This window comes from Schistocerca cancellata, chromosome 9 (genome assembly GCF_023864275.1).
Source record: "Schistocerca cancellata isolate TAMUIC-IGC-003103 chromosome 9, iqSchCanc2.1, whole genome shotgun sequence".
Taxonomy (NCBI): domain Eukaryota; kingdom Metazoa; phylum Arthropoda; class Insecta; order Orthoptera; family Acrididae; genus Schistocerca; species Schistocerca cancellata.
The window spans coordinates 154,808,754-154,822,539 of record NC_064634.1 but is presented as its reverse complement, the minus strand read 5'-3'; the positions used below and the strand labels follow the sequence as shown (position 1 = coordinate 154,822,539).

The 13,786-nt window shown below is 53.4% G+C and overlaps 30 non-coding genes across 30 annotated transcripts; 20 read left to right on the top strand and 10 right to left on the bottom strand.

The window, feature by feature from the left end:
* Nucleotides 1-527: 527 nt before the first annotated feature.
* On the bottom strand, nucleotides 528-600 carry Trnar-acg (transfer RNA arginine (anticodon ACG)). Its single transcript has one exon. It is a non-coding gene; the product is annotated as a tRNA-Arg (tRNA).
* Nucleotides 601-1,042: 442 nt separating this feature from the next.
* On the top strand, nucleotides 1,043-1,134 carry Trnai-uau (transfer RNA isoleucine (anticodon UAU)). The gene is given in 2 exon segments: nucleotides 1,043-1,080; nucleotides 1,099-1,134. It is a non-coding gene; the product is annotated as a tRNA-Ile (tRNA).
* Nucleotides 1,135-1,245: 111 nt separating this feature from the next.
* Nucleotides 1,246-1,317, top strand: Trnad-guc (transfer RNA aspartic acid (anticodon GUC)). The gene has a single exon. It is a non-coding gene; the product is annotated as a tRNA-Asp (tRNA).
* Nucleotides 1,318-1,873: 556 nt separating this feature from the next.
* Trnar-acg (transfer RNA arginine (anticodon ACG)) lies at nucleotides 1,874-1,946 on the bottom strand. The gene has a single exon. It is a non-coding gene; the product is annotated as a tRNA-Arg (tRNA).
* A 442-nt stretch (nucleotides 1,947-2,388) lies between these two features.
* Trnai-uau (transfer RNA isoleucine (anticodon UAU)) lies at nucleotides 2,389-2,480 on the top strand. The gene is given in 2 exon segments: nucleotides 2,389-2,426; nucleotides 2,445-2,480. It is a non-coding gene; the product is annotated as a tRNA-Ile (tRNA).
* A 111-nt stretch (nucleotides 2,481-2,591) lies between these two features.
* On the top strand, nucleotides 2,592-2,663 carry Trnad-guc (transfer RNA aspartic acid (anticodon GUC)). Its single transcript has one exon. It is a non-coding gene; the product is annotated as a tRNA-Asp (tRNA).
* Nucleotides 2,664-3,219: 556 nt separating this feature from the next.
* Nucleotides 3,220-3,292, bottom strand: Trnar-acg (transfer RNA arginine (anticodon ACG)). The gene has a single exon. It is a non-coding gene; the product is annotated as a tRNA-Arg (tRNA).
* A 442-nt stretch (nucleotides 3,293-3,734) lies between these two features.
* Nucleotides 3,735-3,826, top strand: Trnai-uau (transfer RNA isoleucine (anticodon UAU)). Its single transcript is given in 2 exon segments — nucleotides 3,735-3,772; nucleotides 3,791-3,826. It is a non-coding gene; the product is annotated as a tRNA-Ile (tRNA).
* Nucleotides 3,827-3,937: 111 nt separating this feature from the next.
* Trnad-guc (transfer RNA aspartic acid (anticodon GUC)) lies at nucleotides 3,938-4,009 on the top strand. The gene has a single exon. It is a non-coding gene; the product is annotated as a tRNA-Asp (tRNA).
* A 556-nt stretch (nucleotides 4,010-4,565) lies between these two features.
* Trnar-acg (transfer RNA arginine (anticodon ACG)) lies at nucleotides 4,566-4,638 on the bottom strand. Its single transcript has one exon. It is a non-coding gene; the product is annotated as a tRNA-Arg (tRNA).
* Nucleotides 4,639-5,080: 442 nt separating this feature from the next.
* Nucleotides 5,081-5,172, top strand: Trnai-uau (transfer RNA isoleucine (anticodon UAU)). Its single transcript is given in 2 exon segments — nucleotides 5,081-5,118; nucleotides 5,137-5,172. It is a non-coding gene; the product is annotated as a tRNA-Ile (tRNA).
* Nucleotides 5,173-5,283: 111 nt separating this feature from the next.
* Nucleotides 5,284-5,355, top strand: Trnad-guc (transfer RNA aspartic acid (anticodon GUC)). Its single transcript has one exon. It is a non-coding gene; the product is annotated as a tRNA-Asp (tRNA).
* Nucleotides 5,356-5,911: 556 nt separating this feature from the next.
* Nucleotides 5,912-5,984, bottom strand: Trnar-acg (transfer RNA arginine (anticodon ACG)). Its single transcript has one exon. It is a non-coding gene; the product is annotated as a tRNA-Arg (tRNA).
* Nucleotides 5,985-6,426: 442 nt separating this feature from the next.
* Trnai-uau (transfer RNA isoleucine (anticodon UAU)) lies at nucleotides 6,427-6,518 on the top strand. Its single transcript is given in 2 exon segments — nucleotides 6,427-6,464; nucleotides 6,483-6,518. It is a non-coding gene; the product is annotated as a tRNA-Ile (tRNA).
* A 111-nt stretch (nucleotides 6,519-6,629) lies between these two features.
* Trnad-guc (transfer RNA aspartic acid (anticodon GUC)) lies at nucleotides 6,630-6,701 on the top strand. Its single transcript has one exon. It is a non-coding gene; the product is annotated as a tRNA-Asp (tRNA).
* A 556-nt stretch (nucleotides 6,702-7,257) lies between these two features.
* Trnar-acg (transfer RNA arginine (anticodon ACG)) lies at nucleotides 7,258-7,330 on the bottom strand. Its single transcript has one exon. It is a non-coding gene; the product is annotated as a tRNA-Arg (tRNA).
* Nucleotides 7,331-7,772: 442 nt separating this feature from the next.
* Nucleotides 7,773-7,864, top strand: Trnai-uau (transfer RNA isoleucine (anticodon UAU)). The gene is given in 2 exon segments: nucleotides 7,773-7,810; nucleotides 7,829-7,864. It is a non-coding gene; the product is annotated as a tRNA-Ile (tRNA).
* Nucleotides 7,865-7,975: 111 nt separating this feature from the next.
* Nucleotides 7,976-8,047, top strand: Trnad-guc (transfer RNA aspartic acid (anticodon GUC)). Its single transcript has one exon. It is a non-coding gene; the product is annotated as a tRNA-Asp (tRNA).
* A 556-nt stretch (nucleotides 8,048-8,603) lies between these two features.
* Nucleotides 8,604-8,676, bottom strand: Trnar-acg (transfer RNA arginine (anticodon ACG)). Its single transcript has one exon. It is a non-coding gene; the product is annotated as a tRNA-Arg (tRNA).
* A 442-nt stretch (nucleotides 8,677-9,118) lies between these two features.
* On the top strand, nucleotides 9,119-9,210 carry Trnai-uau (transfer RNA isoleucine (anticodon UAU)). Its single transcript is given in 2 exon segments — nucleotides 9,119-9,156; nucleotides 9,175-9,210. It is a non-coding gene; the product is annotated as a tRNA-Ile (tRNA).
* A 111-nt stretch (nucleotides 9,211-9,321) lies between these two features.
* Nucleotides 9,322-9,393, top strand: Trnad-guc (transfer RNA aspartic acid (anticodon GUC)). Its single transcript has one exon. It is a non-coding gene; the product is annotated as a tRNA-Asp (tRNA).
* A 556-nt stretch (nucleotides 9,394-9,949) lies between these two features.
* Trnar-acg (transfer RNA arginine (anticodon ACG)) lies at nucleotides 9,950-10,022 on the bottom strand. Its single transcript has one exon. It is a non-coding gene; the product is annotated as a tRNA-Arg (tRNA).
* A 442-nt stretch (nucleotides 10,023-10,464) lies between these two features.
* Trnai-uau (transfer RNA isoleucine (anticodon UAU)) lies at nucleotides 10,465-10,556 on the top strand. Its single transcript is given in 2 exon segments — nucleotides 10,465-10,502; nucleotides 10,521-10,556. It is a non-coding gene; the product is annotated as a tRNA-Ile (tRNA).
* Nucleotides 10,557-10,667: 111 nt separating this feature from the next.
* Nucleotides 10,668-10,739, top strand: Trnad-guc (transfer RNA aspartic acid (anticodon GUC)). The gene has a single exon. It is a non-coding gene; the product is annotated as a tRNA-Asp (tRNA).
* A 556-nt stretch (nucleotides 10,740-11,295) lies between these two features.
* Trnar-acg (transfer RNA arginine (anticodon ACG)) lies at nucleotides 11,296-11,368 on the bottom strand. The gene has a single exon. It is a non-coding gene; the product is annotated as a tRNA-Arg (tRNA).
* A 442-nt stretch (nucleotides 11,369-11,810) lies between these two features.
* On the top strand, nucleotides 11,811-11,902 carry Trnai-uau (transfer RNA isoleucine (anticodon UAU)). Its single transcript is given in 2 exon segments — nucleotides 11,811-11,848; nucleotides 11,867-11,902. It is a non-coding gene; the product is annotated as a tRNA-Ile (tRNA).
* A 111-nt stretch (nucleotides 11,903-12,013) lies between these two features.
* Trnad-guc (transfer RNA aspartic acid (anticodon GUC)) lies at nucleotides 12,014-12,085 on the top strand. Its single transcript has one exon. It is a non-coding gene; the product is annotated as a tRNA-Asp (tRNA).
* Nucleotides 12,086-12,641: 556 nt separating this feature from the next.
* Nucleotides 12,642-12,714, bottom strand: Trnar-acg (transfer RNA arginine (anticodon ACG)). Its single transcript has one exon. It is a non-coding gene; the product is annotated as a tRNA-Arg (tRNA).
* Nucleotides 12,715-13,156: 442 nt separating this feature from the next.
* Trnai-uau (transfer RNA isoleucine (anticodon UAU)) lies at nucleotides 13,157-13,248 on the top strand. The gene is given in 2 exon segments: nucleotides 13,157-13,194; nucleotides 13,213-13,248. It is a non-coding gene; the product is annotated as a tRNA-Ile (tRNA).
* A 111-nt stretch (nucleotides 13,249-13,359) lies between these two features.
* On the top strand, nucleotides 13,360-13,431 carry Trnad-guc (transfer RNA aspartic acid (anticodon GUC)). Its single transcript has one exon. It is a non-coding gene; the product is annotated as a tRNA-Asp (tRNA).
* Nucleotides 13,432-13,786: the final 355 nt, after the last annotated feature.

Here is a 13,786-nt window from a genome sequence, read left to right as displayed (position 1 = left end):
GTGTGGCCCGATAGGACATTAACGTTGTGATCGAGAAATGTAGTTGCTGCAGAATCGTAAGAAACTCTGCGTCTTAGGAAGTGTTTCTCGTATTCTCCACACGACGTCGTCATCGTTTCAGAACTTACAGGGTTTGCTGTTGACGCTGGGTCAGCGCACCCCAGGCTTAATGATCGAGCTCGAAGCACCCAAGAAAAAGAATAATTTTAGCAGAGCGTGGTTTCGATCCACGGACCTCTGGGTTATGGGCCCAGCACGCTTCCACTGCGCCACTCTGCTGCGTGACGTGGGACACTTGGAAAAGCATTGTCTGCGTCGCGTACCGTTTACTTAACTGTGCAACATCTCTCAGCTTGACTTGTCTCGACTTTGCTCGACTGACGCTACGCTGACGCTTGCACGAAGCGATATTTACCACGATCGTCTCGAGATGCAGCTGCGAGATGCTCAGGATTGACATTGCACTCCACGCAGGTGGAAACATTCGAATGCACTGCCTAGCTACGCGCCCGCAACTAACAAAATGCCGACCCTGCCAGGATTCGAACCTGGAATCTTCTGATCCGTAGTCAGACGCGTTATCCGTTGCGCCACAGGGCCACTGTTCGCCTTTCGTCATATGAGGCGGGTACACATCGCAGAGCAACGTGTTCTCCGTGGCTCGGCAACTGCGTGTCGTCCACTGACAACGGCGGCGCGGCCACTCTGGTCTTCCGCACTCTGCAGGGAGCTGCCAAGGAAGGCATCTCTCCTCCAGCTGCTCGGCCACGGTGCGCCTGCATAGCTTAGAGCTTGCCACACATCTGCCCTCGCTGTTGGACAGGTAGCAGAAGGCAAGGCGCGCGTTTTTCTGCAATTTTTCGGTGATGACAAGCGGTTGATATGCTTGTAAGTGTAGCATATGAAACAAGAATCGTATGAAGCATCCGTAGCCAGGTGCTAAAGTCGCAGTATGGCCGCAGGTGACGGTCGTATGATGGGTCTGTAGCCACAACAGGTTGGCGGCAAAGCAAATACCGCTAACTGAAAGCACCCTGCTGTAGCCCCAGTGGCGCAATTGGTTAGCGCACGGTACTTATAAGGCAGTAGCCGTGAGCAATGCCGGGGTTGTGAGTTCGAGCCTCACCTGGGGCATACTTTTATTTCGTAGCAGCTGACTCTGAAAGCATCGGGACGCTAGATTTGAGATGAATCACCTACTTGAGAAGAATAAGTGTGCGTGCGTTGTGCGTATCGTTTGCGTATTCCTCGGTAGTATAGTGGTTAGTATCCCCGCCTGTCACGCGGGAGACCGGGGTTCGATTCCCCGCCGGGGAGGTGCGATTTTTATATCGCGAAAGTTGCACGTGTGGCCCGATAGGACATTAACGTTGTGATCGAGAAATGTAGTTGCTGCAGAATCGTAAGAAACTCTGCGTCTTAGGAAGTGTTTCTCGTATTCTCCACACGACGTCGTCATCGTTTCAGAACTTACAGGGTTTGCTGTTGACGCTGGGTCAGCGCACCCCAGGCTTAATGATCGAGCTCGAAGCACCCAAGAAAAAGAATAATTTTAGCAGAGCGTGGTTTCGATCCACGGACCTCTGGGTTATGGGCCCAGCACGCTTCCACTGCGCCACTCTGCTGCGTGACGTGGGACACTTGGAAAAGCATTGTCTGCGTCGCGTACCGTTTACTTAACTGTGCAACATCTCTCAGCTTGACTTGTCTCGACTTTGCTCGACTGACGCTACGCTGACGCTTGCACGAAGCGATATTTACCACGATCGTCTCGAGATGCAGCTGCGAGATGCTCAGGATTGACATTGCACTCCACGCAGGTGGAAACATTCGAATGCACTGCCTAGCTACGCGCCCGCAACTAACAAAATGCCGACCCTGCCAGGATTCGAACCTGGAATCTTCTGATCCGTAGTCAGACGCGTTATCCGTTGCGCCACAGGGCCACTGTTCGCCTTTCGTCATATGAGGCGGGTACACATCGCAGAGCAACGTGTTCTCCGTGGCTCGGCAACTGCGTGTCGTCCACTGACAACGGCGGCGCGGCCACTCTGGTCTTCCGCACTCTGCAGGGAGCTGCCAAGGAAGGCATCTCTCCTCCAGCTGCTCGGCCACGGTGCGCCTGCATAGCTTAGAGCTTGCCACACATCTGCCCTCGCTGTTGGACAGGTAGCAGAAGGCAAGGCGCGCGTTTTTCTGCAATTTTTCGGTGATGACAAGCGGTTGATATGCTTGTAAGTGTAGCATATGAAACAAGAATCGTATGAAGCATCCGTAGCCAGGTGCTAAAGTCGCAGTATGGCCGCAGGTGACGGTCGTATGATGGGTCTGTAGCCACAACAGGTTGGCGGCAAAGCAAATACCGCTAACTGAAAGCACCCTGCTGTAGCCCCAGTGGCGCAATTGGTTAGCGCACGGTACTTATAAGGCAGTAGCCGTGAGCAATGCCGGGGTTGTGAGTTCGAGCCTCACCTGGGGCATACTTTTATTTCGTAGCAGCTGACTCTGAAAGCATCGGGACGCTAGATTTGAGATGAATCACCTACTTGAGAAGAATAAGTGTGCGTGCGTTGTGCGTATCGTTTGCGTATTCCTCGGTAGTATAGTGGTTAGTATCCCCGCCTGTCACGCGGGAGACCGGGGTTCGATTCCCCGCCGGGGAGGTGCGATTTTTATATCGCGAAAGTTGCACGTGTGGCCCGATAGGACATTAACGTTGTGATCGAGAAATGTAGTTGCTGCAGAATCGTAAGAAACTCTGCGTCTTAGGAAGTGTTTCTCGTATTCTCCACACGACGTCGTCATCGTTTCAGAACTTACAGGGTTTGCTGTTGACGCTGGGTCAGCGCACCCCAGGCTTAATGATCGAGCTCGAAGCACCCAAGAAAAAGAATAATTTTAGCAGAGCGTGGTTTCGATCCACGGACCTCTGGGTTATGGGCCCAGCACGCTTCCACTGCGCCACTCTGCTGCGTGACGTGGGACACTTGGAAAAGCATTGTCTGCGTCGCGTACCGTTTACTTAACTGTGCAACATCTCTCAGCTTGACTTGTCTCGACTTTGCTCGACTGACGCTACGCTGACGCTTGCACGAAGCGATATTTACCACGATCGTCTCGAGATGCAGCTGCGAGATGCTCAGGATTGACATTGCACTCCACGCAGGTGGAAACATTCGAATGCACTGCCTAGCTACGCGCCCGCAACTAACAAAATGCCGACCCTGCCAGGATTCGAACCTGGAATCTTCTGATCCGTAGTCAGACGCGTTATCCGTTGCGCCACAGGGCCACTGTTCGCCTTTCGTCATATGAGGCGGGTACACATCGCAGAGCAACGTGTTCTCCGTGGCTCGGCAACTGCGTGTCGTCCACTGACAACGGCGGCGCGGCCACTCTGGTCTTCCGCACTCTGCAGGGAGCTGCCAAGGAAGGCATCTCTCCTCCAGCTGCTCGGCCACGGTGCGCCTGCATAGCTTAGAGCTTGCCACACATCTGCCCTCGCTGTTGGACAGGTAGCAGAAGGCAAGGCGCGCGTTTTTCTGCAATTTTTCGGTGATGACAAGCGGTTGATATGCTTGTAAGTGTAGCATATGAAACAAGAATCGTATGAAGCATCCGTAGCCAGGTGCTAAAGTCGCAGTATGGCCGCAGGTGACGGTCGTATGATGGGTCTGTAGCCACAACAGGTTGGCGGCAAAGCAAATACCGCTAACTGAAAGCACCCTGCTGTAGCCCCAGTGGCGCAATTGGTTAGCGCACGGTACTTATAAGGCAGTAGCCGTGAGCAATGCCGGGGTTGTGAGTTCGAGCCTCACCTGGGGCATACTTTTATTTCGTAGCAGCTGACTCTGAAAGCATCGGGACGCTAGATTTGAGATGAATCACCTACTTGAGAAGAATAAGTGTGCGTGCGTTGTGCGTATCGTTTGCGTATTCCTCGGTAGTATAGTGGTTAGTATCCCCGCCTGTCACGCGGGAGACCGGGGTTCGATTCCCCGCCGGGGAGGTGCGATTTTTATATCGCGAAAGTTGCACGTGTGGCCCGATAGGACATTAACGTTGTGATCGAGAAATGTAGTTGCTGCAGAATCGTAAGAAACTCTGCGTCTTAGGAAGTGTTTCTCGTATTCTCCACACGACGTCGTCATCGTTTCAGAACTTACAGGGTTTGCTGTTGACGCTGGGTCAGCGCACCCCAGGCTTAATGATCGAGCTCGAAGCACCCAAGAAAAAGAATAATTTTAGCAGAGCGTGGTTTCGATCCACGGACCTCTGGGTTATGGGCCCAGCACGCTTCCACTGCGCCACTCTGCTGCGTGACGTGGGACACTTGGAAAAGCATTGTCTGCGTCGCGTACCGTTTACTTAACTGTGCAACATCTCTCAGCTTGACTTGTCTCGACTTTGCTCGACTGACGCTACGCTGACGCTTGCACGAAGCGATATTTACCACGATCGTCTCGAGATGCAGCTGCGAGATGCTCAGGATTGACATTGCACTCCACGCAGGTGGAAACATTCGAATGCACTGCCTAGCTACGCGCCCGCAACTAACAAAATGCCGACCCTGCCAGGATTCGAACCTGGAATCTTCTGATCCGTAGTCAGACGCGTTATCCGTTGCGCCACAGGGCCACTGTTCGCCTTTCGTCATATGAGGCGGGTACACATCGCAGAGCAACGTGTTCTCCGTGGCTCGGCAACTGCGTGTCGTCCACTGACAACGGCGGCGCGGCCACTCTGGTCTTCCGCACTCTGCAGGGAGCTGCCAAGGAAGGCATCTCTCCTCCAGCTGCTCGGCCACGGTGCGCCTGCATAGCTTAGAGCTTGCCACACATCTGCCCTCGCTGTTGGACAGGTAGCAGAAGGCAAGGCGCGCGTTTTTCTGCAATTTTTCGGTGATGACAAGCGGTTGATATGCTTGTAAGTGTAGCATATGAAACAAGAATCGTATGAAGCATCCGTAGCCAGGTGCTAAAGTCGCAGTATGGCCGCAGGTGACGGTCGTATGATGGGTCTGTAGCCACAACAGGTTGGCGGCAAAGCAAATACCGCTAACTGAAAGCACCCTGCTGTAGCCCCAGTGGCGCAATTGGTTAGCGCACGGTACTTATAAGGCAGTAGCCGTGAGCAATGCCGGGGTTGTGAGTTCGAGCCTCATCTGGGGCATACTTTTATTTCGTAGCAGCTGACTCTGAAAGCATCGGGACGCTAGATTTGAGATGAATCACCTACTTGAGAAGAATAAGTGTGCGTGCGTTGTGCGTATCGTTTGCGTATTCCTCGGTAGTATAGTGGTTAGTATCCCCGCCTGTCACGCGGGAGACCGGGGTTCGATTCCCCGCCGGGGAGGTGCGATTTTTATATCGCGAAAGTTGCACGTGTGGCCCGATAGGACATTAACGTTGTGATCGAGAAATGTAGTTGCTGCAGAATCGTAAGAAACTCTGCGTCTTAGGAAGTGTTTCTCGTATTCTCCACACGACGTCGTCATCGTTTCAGAACTTACAGGGTTTGCTGTTGACGCTGGGTCAGCGCACCCCAGGCTTAATGATCGAGCTCGAAGCACCCAAGAAAAAGAATAATTTTAGCAGAGCGTGGTTTCGATCCACGGACCTCTGGGTTATGGGCCCAGCACGCTTCCACTGCGCCACTCTGCTGCGTGACGTGGGACACTTGGAAAAGCATTGTCTGCGTCGCGTACCGTTTACTTAACTGTGCAACATCTCTCAGCTTGACTTGTCTCGACTTTGCTCGACTGACGCTACGCTGACGCTTGCACGAAGCGATATTTACCACGATCGTCTCGAGATGCAGCTGCGAGATGCTCAGGATTGACATTGCACTCCACGCAGGTGGAAACATTCGAATGCACTGCCTAGCTACGCGCCCGCAACTAACAAAATGCCGACCCTGCCAGGATTCGAACCTGGAATCTTCTGATCCGTAGTCAGACGCGTTATCCGTTGCGCCACAGGGCCACTGTTCGCCTTTCGTCATATGAGGCGGGTACACATCGCAGAGCAACGTGTTCTCCGTGGCTCGGCAACTGCGTGTCGTCCACTGACAACGGCGGCGCGGCCACTCTGGTCTTCCGCACTCTGCAGGGAGCTGCCAAGGAAGGCATCTCTCCTCCAGCTGCTCGGCCACGGTGCGCCTGCATAGCTTAGAGCTTGCCACACATCTGCCCTCGCTGTTGGACAGGTAGCAGAAGGCAAGGCGCGCGTTTTTCTGCAATTTTTCGGTGATGACAAGCGGTTGATATGCTTGTAAGTGTAGCATATGAAACAAGAATCGTATGAAGCATCCGTAGCCAGGTGCTAAAGTCGCAGTATGGCCGCAGGTGACGGTCGTATGATGGGTCTGTAGCCACAACAGGTTGGCGGCAAAGCAAATACCGCTAACTGAAAGCACCCTGCTGTAGCCCCAGTGGCGCAATTGGTTAGCGCACGGTACTTATAAGGCAGTAGCCGTGAGCAATGCCGGGGTTGTGAGTTCGAGCCTCACCTGGGGCATACTTTTATTTCGTAGCAGCTGACTCTGAAAGCATCGGGACGCTAGATTTGAGATGAATCACCTACTTGAGAAGAATAAGTGTGCGTGCGTTGTGCGTATCGTTTGCGTATTCCTCGGTAGTATAGTGGTTAGTATCCCCGCCTGTCACGCGGGAGACCGGGGTTCGATTCCCCGCCGGGGAGGTGCGATTTTTATATCGCGAAAGTTGCACGTGTGGCCCGATAGGACATTAACGTTGTGATCGAGAAATGTAGTTGCTGCAGAATCGTAAGAAACTCTGCGTCTTAGGAAGTGTTTCTCGTATTCTCCACACGACGTCGTCATCGTTTCAGAACTTACAGGGTTTGCTGTTGACGCTGGGTCAGCGCACCCCAGGCTTAATGATCGAGCTCGAAGCACCCAAGAAAAAGAATAATTTTAGCAGAGCGTGGTTTCGATCCACGGACCTCTGGGTTATGGGCCCAGCACGCTTCCACTGCGCCACTCTGCTGCGTGACGTGGGACACTTGGAAAAGCATTGTCTGCGTCGCGTACCGTTTACTTAACTGTGCAACATCTCTCAGCTTGACTTGTCTCGACTTTGCTCGACTGACGCTACGCTGACGCTTGCACGAAGCGATATTTACCACGATCGTCTCGAGATGCAGCTGCGAGATGCTCAGGATTGACATTGCACTCCACGCAGGTGGAAACATTCGAATGCACTGCCTAGCTACGCGCCCGCAACTAACAAAATGCCGACCCTGCCAGGATTCGAACCTGGAATCTTCTGATCCGTAGTCAGACGCGTTATCCGTTGCGCCACAGGGCCACTGTTCGCCTTTCGTCATATGAGGCGGGTACACATCGCAGAGCAACGTGTTCTCCGTGGCTCGGCAACTGCGTGTCGTCCACTGACAACGGCGGCGCGGCCACTCTGGTCTTCCGCACTCTGCAGGGAGCTGCCAAGGAAGGCATCTCTCCTCCAGCTGCTCGGCCACGGTGCGCCTGCATAGCTTAGAGCTTGCCACACATCTGCCCTCGCTGTTGGACAGGTAGCAGAAGGCAAGGCGCGCGTTTTTCTGCAATTTTTCGGTGATGACAAGCGGTTGATATGCTTGTAAGTGTAGCATATGAAACAAGAATCGTATGAAGCATCCGTAGCCAGGTGCTAAAGTCGCAGTATGGCCGCAGGTGACGGTCGTATGATGGGTCTGTAGCCACAACAGGTTGGCGGCAAAGCAAATACCGCTAACTGAAAGCACCCTGCTGTAGCCCCAGTGGCGCAATTGGTTAGCGCACGGTACTTATAAGGCAGTAGCCGTGAGCAATGCCGGGGTTGTGAGTTCGAGCCTCACCTGGGGCATACTTTTATTTCGTAGCAGCTGACTCTGAAAGCATCGGGACGCTAGATTTGAGATGAATCACCTACTTGAGAAGAATAAGTGTGCGTGCGTTGTGCGTATCGTTTGCGTATTCCTCGGTAGTATAGTGGTTAGTATCCCCGCCTGTCACGCGGGAGACCGGGGTTCGATTCCCCGCCGGGGAGGTGCGATTTTTATATCGCGAAAGTTGCACGTGTGGCCCGATAGGACATTAACGTTGTGATCGAGAAATGTAGTTGCTGCAGAATCGTAAGAAACTCTGCGTCTTAGGAAGTGTTTCTCGTATTCTCCACACGACGTCGTCATCGTTTCAGAACTTACAGGGTTTGCTGTTGACGCTGGGTCAGCGCACCCCAGGCTTAATGATCGAGCTCGAAGCACCCAAGAAAAAGAATAATTTTAGCAGAGCGTGGTTTCGATGCACGGACCTCTGGGTTATGGGCCCAGCACGCTTCCACTGCGCCACTCTGCTGCGTGACGTGGGACACTTGGAAAAGCATTGTCTGCGTCGCGTACCGTTTACTTAACTGTGCAACATCTCTCAGCTTGACTTGTCTCGACTTTGCTCGACTGACGCTACGCTGACGCTTGCACGAAGCGATATTTACCACGATCGTCTCGAGATGCAGCTGCGAGATGCTCAGGATTGACATTGCACTCCACGCAGGTGGAAACATTCGAATGCACTGCCTAGCTACGCGCCCGCAACTAACAAAATGCCGACCCTGCCAGGATTCGAACCTGGAATCTTCTGATCCGTAGTCAGACGCGTTATCCGTTGCGCCACAGGGCCACTGTTCGCCTTTCGTCATATGAGGCGGGTACACATCGCAGAGCAACGTGTTCTCCGTGGCTCGGCAACTGCGTGTCGTCCACTGACAACGGCGGCGCGGCCACTCTGGTCTTCCGCACTCTGCAGGGAGCTGCCAAGGAAGGCATCTCTCCTCCAGCTGCTCGGCCACGGTGCGCCTGCATAGCTTAGAGCTTGCCACACATCTGCCCTCGCTGTTGGACAGGTAGCAGAAGGCAAGGCGCGCGTTTTTCTGCAATTTTTCGGTGATGACAAGCGGTTGATATGCTTGTAAGTGTAGCATATGAAACAAGAATCGTATGAAGCATCCGTAGCCAGGTGCTAAAGTCGCAGTATGGCCGCAGGTGACGGTCGTATGATGGGTCTGTAGCCACAACAGGTTGGCGGCAAAGCAAATACCGCTAACTGAAAGCACCCTGCTGTAGCCCCAGTGGCGCAATTGGTTAGCGCACGGTACTTATAAGGCAGTAGCCGTGAGCAATGCCGGGGTTGTGAGTTCGAGCCTCACCTGGGGCATACTTTTATTTCGTAGCAGCTGACTCTGAAAGCATCGGGACGCTAGATTTGAGATGAATCACCTACTTGAGAAGAATAAGTGTGCGTGCGTTGTGCGTATCGTTTGCGTATTCCTCGGTAGTATAGTGGTTAGTATCCCCGCCTGTCACGCGGGAGACCGGGGTTCGATTCCCCGCCGGGGAGGTGCGATTTTTATATCGCGAAAGTTGCACGTGTGGCCCGATAGGACATTAACGTTGTGATCGAGAAATGTAGTTGCTGCAGAATCGTAAGAAACTCTGCGTCTTAGGAAGTGTTTCTCGTATTCTCCACACGACGTCGTCATCGTTTCAGAACTTACAGGGTTTGCTGTTGACGCTGGGTCAGCGCACCCCAGGCTTAATGATCGAGCTCGAAGCACCCAAGAAAAAGAATAATTTTAGCAGAGCGTGGTTTCGATCCACGGACCTCTGGGTTATGGGCCCAGCACGCTTCCACTGCGCCACTCTGCTGCGTGACGTGGGACACTTGGAAAAGCATTGTCTGCGTCGCGTACCGTTTACTTAACTGTGCAACATCTCTCAGCTTGACTTGTCTCGACTTTGCTCGACTGACGCTACGCTGACGCTTGCACGAAGCGATATTTACCACGATCGTCTCGAGATGCAGCTGCGAGATGCTCAGGATTGACATTGCACTCCACGCAGGTGGAAACATTCGAATGCACTGCCTAGCTACGCGCCCGCAACTAACAAAATGCCGACCCTGCCAGGATTCGAACCTGGAATCTTCTGATCCGTAGTCAGACGCGTTATCCGTTGCGCCACAGGGCCACTGTTCGCCTTTCGTCATATGAGGCGGGTACACATCGCAGAGCAACGTGTTCTCCGTGGCTCGGCAACTGCGTGTCGTCCACTGACAACGGCGGCGCGGCCACTCTGGTCTTCCGCACTCTGCAGGGAGCTGCCAAGGAAGGCATCTCTCCTCCAGCTGCTCGGCCACGGTGCGCCTGCATAGCTTAGAGCTTGCCACACATCTGCCCTCGCTGTTGGACAGGTAGCAGAAGGCAAGGCGCGCGTTTTTCTGCAATTTTTCGGTGATGACAAGCGGTTGATATGCTTGTAAGTGTAGCATATGAAACAAGAATCGTATGAAGCATCCGTAGCCAGGTGCTAAAGTCGCAGTATGGCCGCAGGTGACGGTCGTATGATGGGTCTGTAGCCACAACAGGTTGGCGGCAAAGCAAATACCGCTAACTGAAAGCACCCTGCTGTAGCCCCAGTGGCGCAATTGGTTAGCGCACGGTACTTATAAGGCAGTAGCCGTGAGCAATGCCGGGGTTGTGAGTTCGAGCCTCACCTGGGGCATACTTTTATTTCGTAGCAGCTGACTCTGAAAGCATCGGGACGCTAGATTTGAGATGAATCACCTACTTGAGAAGAATAAGTGTGCGTGCGTTGTGCGTATCGTTTGCGTATTCCTCGGTAGTATAGTGGTTAGTATCCCCGCCTGTCACGCGGGAGACCGGGGTTCGATTCCCCGCCGGGGAGGTGCGATTTTTATATCGCGAAAGTTGCACGTGTGGCCCGATAGGACATTAACGTTGTGATCGAGAAATGTAGTTGCTGCAGAATCGTAAGAAACTCTGCGTCTTAGGAAGTGTTTCTCGTATTCTCCACACGACGTCGTCATCGTTTCAGAACTTACAGGGTTTGCTGTTGACGCTGGGTCAGCGCACCCCAGGCTTAATGATCGAGCTCGAAGCACCCAAGAAAAAGAATAATTTTAGCAGAGCGTGGTTTCGATCCACGGACCTCTGGGTTATGGGCCCAGCACGCTTCCACTGCGCCACTCTGCTGCGTGACGTGGGACACTTGGAAAAGCATTGTCTGCGTCGCGTACCGTTTACTTAACTGTGCAACATCTCTCAGCTTGACTTGTCTCGACTTTGCTCGACTGACGCTACGCTGACGCTTGCACGAAGCGATATTTACCACGATCGTCTCGAGATGCAGCTGCGAGATGCTCAGGATTGACATTGCACTCCACGCAGGTGGAAACATTCGAATGCACTGCCTAGCTACGCGCCCGCAACTAACAAAATGCCGACCCTGCCAGGATTCGAACCTGGAATCTTCTGATCCGTAGTCAGACGCGTTATCCGTTGCGCCACAGGGCCACTGTTCGCCTTTCGTCATATGAGGCGGGTACACATCGCAGAGCAACGTGTTCTCCGTGGCTCGGCAACTGCGTGTCGTCCACTGACAACGGCGGCGCGGCCACTCTGGTCTTCCGCACTCTGCAGGGAGCTGCCAAGGAAGGCATCTCTCCTCCAGCTGCTCGGCCACGGTGCGCCTGCATAGCTTAGAGCTTGCCACACATCTGCCCTCGCTGTTGGACAGGTAGCAGAAGGCAAGGCGCGCGTTTTTCTGCAATTTTTCGGTGATGACAAGCGGTTGATATGCTTGTAAGTGTAGCATATGAAACAAGAATCGTATGAAGCATCCGTAGCCAGGTGCTAAAGTCGCAGTATGGCCGCAGGTGACGGTCGTATGATGGGTCTGTAGCCACAACAGGTTGGCGGCAAAGCAAATACCGCTAACTGAAAGCACCCTGCTGTAGCCCCAGTGGCGCAATTGGTTAGCGCACGGTACTTATAAGGCAGTAGCCGTGAGCAATGCCGGGGTTGTGAGTTCGAGCCTCACCTGGGGCATACTTTTATTTCGTAGCAGCTGACTCTGAAAGCATCGGGACGCTAGATTTGAGATGAATCACCTACTTGAGAAGAATAAGTGTGCGTGCGTTGTGCGTATCGTTTGCGTATTCCTCGGTAGTATAGTGGTTAGTATCCCCGCCTGTCACGCGGGAGACCGGGGTTCGATTCCCCGCCGGGGAGGTGCGATTTTTATATCGCGAAAGTTGCACGTGTGGCCCGATAGGACATTAACGTTGTGATCGAGAAATGTAGTTGCTGCAGAATCGTAAGAAACTCTGCGTCTTAGGAAGTGTTTCTCGTATTCTCCACACGACGTCGTCATCGTTTCAGAACTTACAGGGTTTGCTGTTGACGCTGGGTCAGCGCACCCCAGGCTTAATGATCGAGCTCGAAGCACCCAAGAAAAAGAATAATTTTAGCAGAGCGTGGTTTCGATGCACGGACCTCTGGGTTATGGGCCCAGCACGCTTCCACTGCGCCACTCTGCTGCGTGACGTGGGACACTTGGAAAAGCATTGTCTGCGTCGCGTACCGTTTACTTAACTGTGCAACATCTCTCAGCTTGACTTGTCTCGACTTTGCTCGACTGACGCTACGCTGACGCTTGCACGAAGCGATATTTACCACGATCGTCTCGAGATGCAGCTGCGAGATGCTCAGGATTGACATTGCACTCCACGCAGGTGGAAACATTCGAATGCACTGCCTAGCTACGCGCCCGCAACTAACAAAATGCCGACCCTGCCAGGATTCGAACCTGGAATCTTCTGATCCGTAGTCAGACGCGTTATCCGTTGCGCCACAGGGCCACTGTTCGCCTTTCGTCATATGAGGCGGGTACACATCGCAGAGCAACGTGTTCTCCGTGGCTCGGCAACTGCGTGTCGTCCACTGACAACGGCGGCGCGGCCACTCTGGTCTTCCGCACTCTGCAGGGAGCTGCCAAGGAAGGCATCTCTCCTCCAGCTGCTCGGCCACGGTGCGCCTGCATAGCTTAGAGCTTGCCACACATCTGCCCTCGCTGTTGGACAGGTAGCAGAAGGCAAGGCGCGCGTTTTTCTGCAATTTTTCGGTGATGACAAGCGGTTGATATGCTTGTAAGTGTAGCATATGAAACAAGAATCGTATGAAGCATCCGTAGCCAGGTGCTAAAGTCGCAGTATGGCCGCAGGTGACGGTCGTATGATGGGTCTGTAGCCACAACAGGTTGGCGGCAAAGCAAATACCGCTAACTGAAAGCACCCTGCTGTAGCCCCAGTGGCGCAATTGGTTAGCGCACGGTACTTATAAGGCAGTAGCCGTGAGCAATGCCGGGGTTGTGAGTTCGAGCCTCACCTGGGGCATACTTTTATTTCGTAGCAGCTGACTCTGAAAGCATCGGGACGCTAGATTTGAGATGAATCACCTACTTGAGAAGAATAAGTGTGCGTGCGTTGTGCGTATCGTTTGCGTATTCCTCGGTAGTATAGTGGTTAGTATCCCCGCCTGTCACGCGGGAGACCGGGGTTCGATTCCCCGCCGGGGAGGTGCGATTTTTATATCGCGAAAGTTGCACGTGTGGCCCGATAGGACATTAACGTTGTGATCGAGAAATGTAGTTGCTGCAGAATCGTAAGAAACTCTGCGTCTTAGGAAGTGTTTCTCGTATTCTCCACACGACGTCGTCATCGTTTCAGAACTTACAGGGTTTGCTGTTGACGCTGGGTCAGCGCACCCCAGGCTTAATGATCGAGCTCGAAGCACCCAAGAAAAAGAATAATTTTAGCAGAGCGTGGTTTCGATCCACGGACCTCTGGGTTATGGGCCCAGCACGCTTCCACTGCGCCACTCTGCTGCGTGACGTGGGACACTTGGAAAAGCATTGTCTGCGTCGCGTACCGT